The sequence below is a fragment of the Rhinolophus sinicus genome, linkage group LG02, assembly GCF_036562045.2.
Source record: "Rhinolophus sinicus isolate RSC01 linkage group LG02, ASM3656204v1, whole genome shotgun sequence".
NCBI classification, from domain to species: domain Eukaryota; kingdom Metazoa; phylum Chordata; class Mammalia; order Chiroptera; family Rhinolophidae; genus Rhinolophus; species Rhinolophus sinicus.
The window spans coordinates 192159593-192165592 of record NC_133752.1 but is presented as its reverse complement, the minus strand read 5'-3'; the positions used below and the strand labels follow the sequence as shown (position 1 = coordinate 192165592).

The window sequence follows — 6000 nt, the reverse complement described above, 5'->3', positions numbered from 1 at the left end:
CATCCTATGATCTAATCACCCCAAAGGCTCCATCTCCTAATATCATCACATTGGGGGTTAGGGTTTCAGCATATGAATTTGGGGGGTACACAAACATTCAGTCCATGGCAAGAATATTGCAACGATCCTGGACAGAAACTGGACGAGGGTGCTAGCAGTGGAGACGTGGTAGAAGAGCTCAGGGGCTGGATATATTTTTGCCCGTAGAGCCCATAGGATTTCCTGCTCCAGCTGGGAAAGGGGTGGGAAGAGGGAGGGATTCAAGGATGACTCTTGGAGTTCTGGCCTGAGCGCCTAAAGGAAGGAGTTGCCAACTGAAGTTCCAGGGAGGCTGTGAGGGGAGCCCATCTTGTCTGTGTTTGGGAGGGAAGATGAGTTATGTTGTGGGCGTGTTGACTTTGAGATGCTTATTGCATCTCAAGTAAGACGTGTTGAGGAAACAGTTCAGGGGAGGAGCCGGCTGGGGATTAAACACATCTGGGGATCTTGAGCACATCGATGCCAGAACTTGACTGGATTTTGTTTTTCAGTTACCTAACGGATGTAAGGTGGTAAGGTGTGGACCGGGCAAAGAGCAACCGGGTAGGAGGTGTGAATGACATCTGAAAAACTTTGTTAGGTCTCCTAGAGCAAGGTGGAGCAAGACAGAAGCGCCACTAAGTGGAGTGGGAAGAAAAAGCCTCTTTCTCTGCGTGGTTGCACAAAGCACTTCGGAATGCATTCATTTCATGCCATTCTGCACGCACCCTTCACTCGACAAATAACCATTATAGTATATTGTTTTAGCTTCAAAACAGGCCCAAGTGAAAGAAATTTAGGGTTAACAGAAACGAAGCACCAGAATGGAACAGAGCTTAGAGTCCAAGACCCTGTCCCTGCACCCCAAGAAGCTCTGTGATGGTCAGGGTTAGGGGGTCGGATTGAGGCGGGGAAGGCGACTCTTGGCCAGTTTGTTTGCCAGCGGCAAGAGAACCTGGGGTCGCCCCCACCACTCTGCGGCGAGCTGGGTGCTCGGGGCGTGGCCCCTTTAAGGCAGCGCCGGTGATCTCAGCCGCGCGGTCGCTGGCCCGCCCTCCCCGGAGGCGCGCTCAGTGCGCAGGCGCGCCGCGGCGGCTCATCACTGGGCCCAGGACGAGCCGGCGGCGGTGAGACTCCGGGGTTGCGGCGCCGCCCGCCCGCCCCGCCCGCAGAGTCTGGCCGCCGCGCGTCGCCCGCACACGCCACCGCCGCCGCCGCCACCGCGATGGGCTCCTGAGGTACCCGCTTGGTCGCTCTCTCGCCAGAGGCCCTGAGGGGTGGCTGCGGGCTCCCGGGGGAGGAGGGCCACCTCGTTTTGGAGAGGCCCGTGCGGGGTCGCCCCGCGGGTCGCGTTGACCGCGGATCCCCGAGCGGGAAAGGGACGAAGGCGGCAGGCTTGGCGGAACCTGGAGGGAGCATCCGCCGCCCCGCCCATCCCGCCCGTCCCGCCCGGCGCCCCCAGCTCGCCCAGCGGGGTCGCGGGGCCGCCCGTGGGTGTGCCCTGGCCCCTTCCTCGCCAACGTGGCGGCGCCCGCGTCTGGAGTGTAATCGGACCTGCCGGTGGGGGTGGCTGGGGAGAGGGGAGGCGGATGGGCAGGCTCTTTTGCAAGTGGGATTGTGTGCGCCCGGGCGGTGTGCTGGCGCCTGGCACCGCCAAAGTGAGTGGAGGAGGTATCCGTGCCTCGTGCGGGTGGCTGTGATTTGGCAGGGAGGTTGGCCTGGCGAGGCCTTCGGGGACGCTTGCATGGAGGCTGTACACGCCTTGCATACAGGTCAGCTGGTTGGAGGGGCACCGCCAGGAACCTGGGGCTCCAAGGATGTGCGCCTCAGAAGAGACCGTAGAGACTGGTTGAGGGTGTGTGTATCTGTCCTCTGGGTTGTACATTTCCTCCCTCTGTGCACTGCTTGGGTCCAGACCTAGCTGGCTGTAGGCCATGGCAAGGCAGGGGGCTTGGGGGTGAACGTGGGTATCTTCCCAATCCATATCCCCTCTGGGGTTGTGCAAGGCCAGGCATTTTACACACACACACACACACACACACAGGGCACCGTGGCGCAAAGCAAGTGTTGGCACGCCTCATACCTCTGTTTGAGGTGAAGGCCATGTATTATTTATCCTACTGCCAGGTGCTTTATGTAAGGCAAGAAACAGCAATCTGTGCCCTGGAGGCCCTTGTGCTGCAGAGACAGCCAGGCGGCTCACCTGCACCTGCAGAGGAGGCTCAGGTCTCAAAGATGAGACTTCTTCACAGGTTCTGTTTGCAGCATCCCTTCGCATCTCCCTTTTGAGCCTGGTTGGTGGGCCCCGGAGGCTCTGTACATCAGTTCATCCTATGGGAGGGTGCTGTGTGTATCAGAACTGGGGCTGCGGGGTGGGAGGGCCCCGGCAGCCAGGCCCGAGTGCCCAGTTTGTTAGGCCTTGGACACAAACACATGATGCCCCATATCCAGGCCTTCTCAGGTCGGTTGGGGGAATCACACCATGTGGAAAAATATGAAAACAATAAAGGATGTGCAGAGTGGGTTCAGTGCTGGGAGAGGGCATCCTGGCCAGCAGAAAAGACACGACATGAGGGGACAGCTGAGCTGAAGCCTGAAGGGTGACTAGCATTCATCCGATGCTTTGGTGCTTTCCATGTGTACTTTCCTGGTTTATTCTCTCTGGTTGTGTGAGTACAGAGCTCGTTATCCCTGTTTGCACGTGGGGAAACAGACCCAGAGGGGGACCATAGATCCTTGAACTAGAATCTTTCTCTTGCCGCCAGAGCTTGCTGCCTTGTAACTTACTGAGTATCTACTATGCACCAGGCACCATGCTAAGGGCATGGTGAAGGGGTCTGAAGATGAATGGGACCCGGTGCCCAGCCTCTCGGGGCTCCCAGTGTGCTGGGGAGATGGACATAGATTGTGATCCCAATGCAGACACAAGGTCCTGATAGTCAGTACGGGTGGAGAAGGCACTGTGGATTCCCCCTTGAGAACCACCAGCAACGTGGGGCTCCTTTGTGCAGCCCTTGGGATTTTGGATGTGTTGTAAGTTGCTCCCACGTGGCTGTGGGTTATACAAGGAACCCCTTCTAAAGCTTTCCAGGTGGTAGGAAGAAGAGCTTCAAGGCAGAATAGGTGCCAGTGAGCGCCTTGTCCTAGTTTATTCGTGCTGGCCGAGTTCTCTGGAGCTCCGGCTTTTGGAGGCCGCTCTCTCCCCTCTGCCGTTGAGGTTTTGCTCCTGGATTTTGGTGGGCCAGCCCAGCTGTCTCCCCGAGAGGGGCTCAGTGCTGTTTCCAGTCCCTGCTGTGCTCATTTCTCCCCATAAATTCCCGGGAGTGGAAACAGCCTTAGTAAGACCGAGTACAGCCCTTTATTGTTTTGAAACCGAGTAGCAGCGAAGGCCCTTCCTTCGTCTCTGCGGGGCCTTTAGACTGGGGATTTGGTGTGTGAGCTGTGGAAGGCCAGCAGCTGGGCCCTGGGAGAGCTCTGTGTGGGGTCTGCCACAGGACCTTCACGGGGACTGAGTCATCACTGAAGACCTACTGTGTGCCTGGTTCTGTGCTGGGCCTGAGTCGTGTGCTGTGTCTGCCAGAAGGCTGTGGTTGGCTGAGGGAGTCCACAGTGCAGCACATATGTGTGAGACAGTGCTCTGCTTGTGGTGGAAACAGAGGGCTCTAAAGGGGCTGAGGACAATAGGAACAACAGCTTGTTTATTAAACACTTACTGTGTGCCAGGCACAGTTCAAAGCACTTTCATGCAATAGTGTGTTTCATCCTCCCACCACCCGGTGAGGCGGGAACAGTGACCCTCACGCCTTGCCTTGCTGAGGAGGTTCAAAGCAGGGCTGGTTGGTGGAGCTTAGCTTTGAACCAGACGGTCTGACCTCAGGAGCCGTGCTTTTTCCCCACTAACCCTCTGGTGTCCCAGAAGTCTTCCTAGAAGCAAAACGTGTCACTTAAAGGATGAGGAGTACGCATTCCCGGAGAAAGGGGTCGTTCTAGGCAGAGGGGCCCCTGGGCAGAGGCAAGGAGGCCTGAGATACCTGGCCTCCCACATGTCGCAGAGGTGGCCCTGGGCATGAAGACTGCGGAAGGCCTCGCTAAAGAGTTTGAACTTGACTCTGGTGTGGCCAACAGGGAGCCCTGGAAATTTCCTAAAGGAAGTGACATCCTCGGCTGGGCGTTACTGGATCGTATGAGCATCTCTCTCCTTCCTTTATTCCGGCAGAGAACTCCAAGAAGATCCGCCTCCTCCTTTGCTTTCCCCCAGGTCACTGGCATTCTGTTTAGTCCTCGCTGCCTTTCCCCTCTTCCAGCAGCTTCTGGTTTTCACGACCCTCTGTGACTCAGAACGGGCCTCTGGAGCCCACTGTTGTGACTGCTGTAAAACTGGCCTGTGTGGCCGGCTGTGAATTGGCCCCACGGCGCTGGAACCCAAGCTCTTCCCGGGTGCCACGGGTCCTCACTGACTTCCCACGCCGTAGATCTGCAGTGGACACGGGGGGCTCCCTTTCCCATTAGAGTGGTGGTGGCTGTGCACTGTTCACATGTCCACGCTCACCCGCGCTGTAAATACAGGCGGAGGAGAGTGGGGACTGAGTGGGAACTGGAGCGGGAAAGCCAGGTGTAACTACGGGATCCCACGTGGGTTCACAGAGGAGATGCTTACTCTACCTGCCTGCTGTGCTGCGTGTCTGGCGGCTGGTATTCACGCAGCTGCTCTAGTCGCTGTGCCGCGACGCCGAAAGGTTAGGGTCTTTGCACAAGACCTGCTAACGCACCGCTGAGGTCGGGTGTGGGAACTGACGGGTCGAGGATGTGAGCGGAGGAGTTGGAGAAATCTTCGGAATTGGGTGCCTTGGGAGAGGAGGCCAAGAATTCAGGAAGGGGCCCAAAATGGTCACTGGCAGCACAGGACAAAGGGACACCCCCTTGGACGTTGGGGAGAGGGACCGGAGGAGCTGAGCAGTCCCATGGCCTGGACTGAGACCTGGGAGGTGTAGTTCAAATCTTCACTCTCTTACGATCCCTGTGGCCTTGGGCAGCTTGCTTCCTAATTCCCATTCTTTAAGAATGGGGAAATGAGGCACTTTCCTTCATCGGTAAGATGGGAGTGATAGTAGTGCAGCCGTCATGCGACTCATGACCTAACGTCTACATGGAGCTCAGCTCAGCACCGGGCACATAGCACATGCTCAGTAAACACTGGCTTTTCTTATGACTCAGGGAGCTGAGTCCAGCTTGGGGGAGAGACAGCAAACAGGAGCTATTACATTTGTCACAGGTGCCCCTGAGGGACCATTAGGACATTCTCACCTGGGCAGGCACTTTGCTGGAGAGGTGACATTTAAGTTGTCACCATGAGTAAGGGGAGGAAGCGGTTTCCAGGCAGAGGGAACAGCATGTGCAAAGCAAAGGTCTGAGTCGATTCAGCACCTGGTAGGCCCTCAATAAATGTTAGCTGAATGTGATCTCTTCTCTGCCTCAAAAAGGACAGAAAGGGGAAGAAGTCAAGTGGGAGGGGTCCATGGAGAGAAGAATTGGGTGGTTGCCAAGTTCGGGGTTCCCTCCCCATCATCTCTACCTCTGTGAAGGGGGATGTGCCTAACGCCGTGCAGCTGAGTTACCAGCATTCTCCTGGATTGGCAGCGGGCGTGCAGCGTGGTTGAGATGCTGGAATTAGGCAGGCGTCACGCCCAAGCAGCATTTGTTCATGTTCCTGTTGCTGTTTTAGCTGAAACCCTATGCATGGCCAGAACCCAGAAGGATAACTCATAGCCTCTGGGGTCTTCTTTCCAGTGTTAGGTGAGTGATGGCTCAGTGTCTGGCACGATGCCTTATACAAGAGAAGGTGCTGAAATAGTTTCTGACTAACATGAAATGGTTGGGTGGAGTAATGTCATTAAGGCCGACCTGAGCTTGTATCAGGAGCCTACAGGGCACATGAAACAGCCTGTCTGATGGTCTGGGAGTCTCAGGCCTGGGCTGGGAGGC

At 56.7% G+C, this 6000-nt stretch overlaps 1 protein-coding gene across 2 annotated transcripts in view; it reads left to right on the top strand.

Annotated features, from left to right (window-relative positions):
* The first annotated feature begins 1090 nt into the window (after positions 1–1090).
* The window catches only part of TMEM184B (transmembrane protein 184B), a 47382-nt gene continuing 42472 nt past the window's right edge, over positions 1091–6000 (top strand). For both annotated transcript variants that reach the window (XM_019752964.2, XM_019752963.2), the window contains exon 1: positions 1091–1256. The gene's annotated coding sequence lies outside the window, so the exon portion shown is untranslated. The remainder of the gene's footprint in view (positions 1257–6000) is intronic.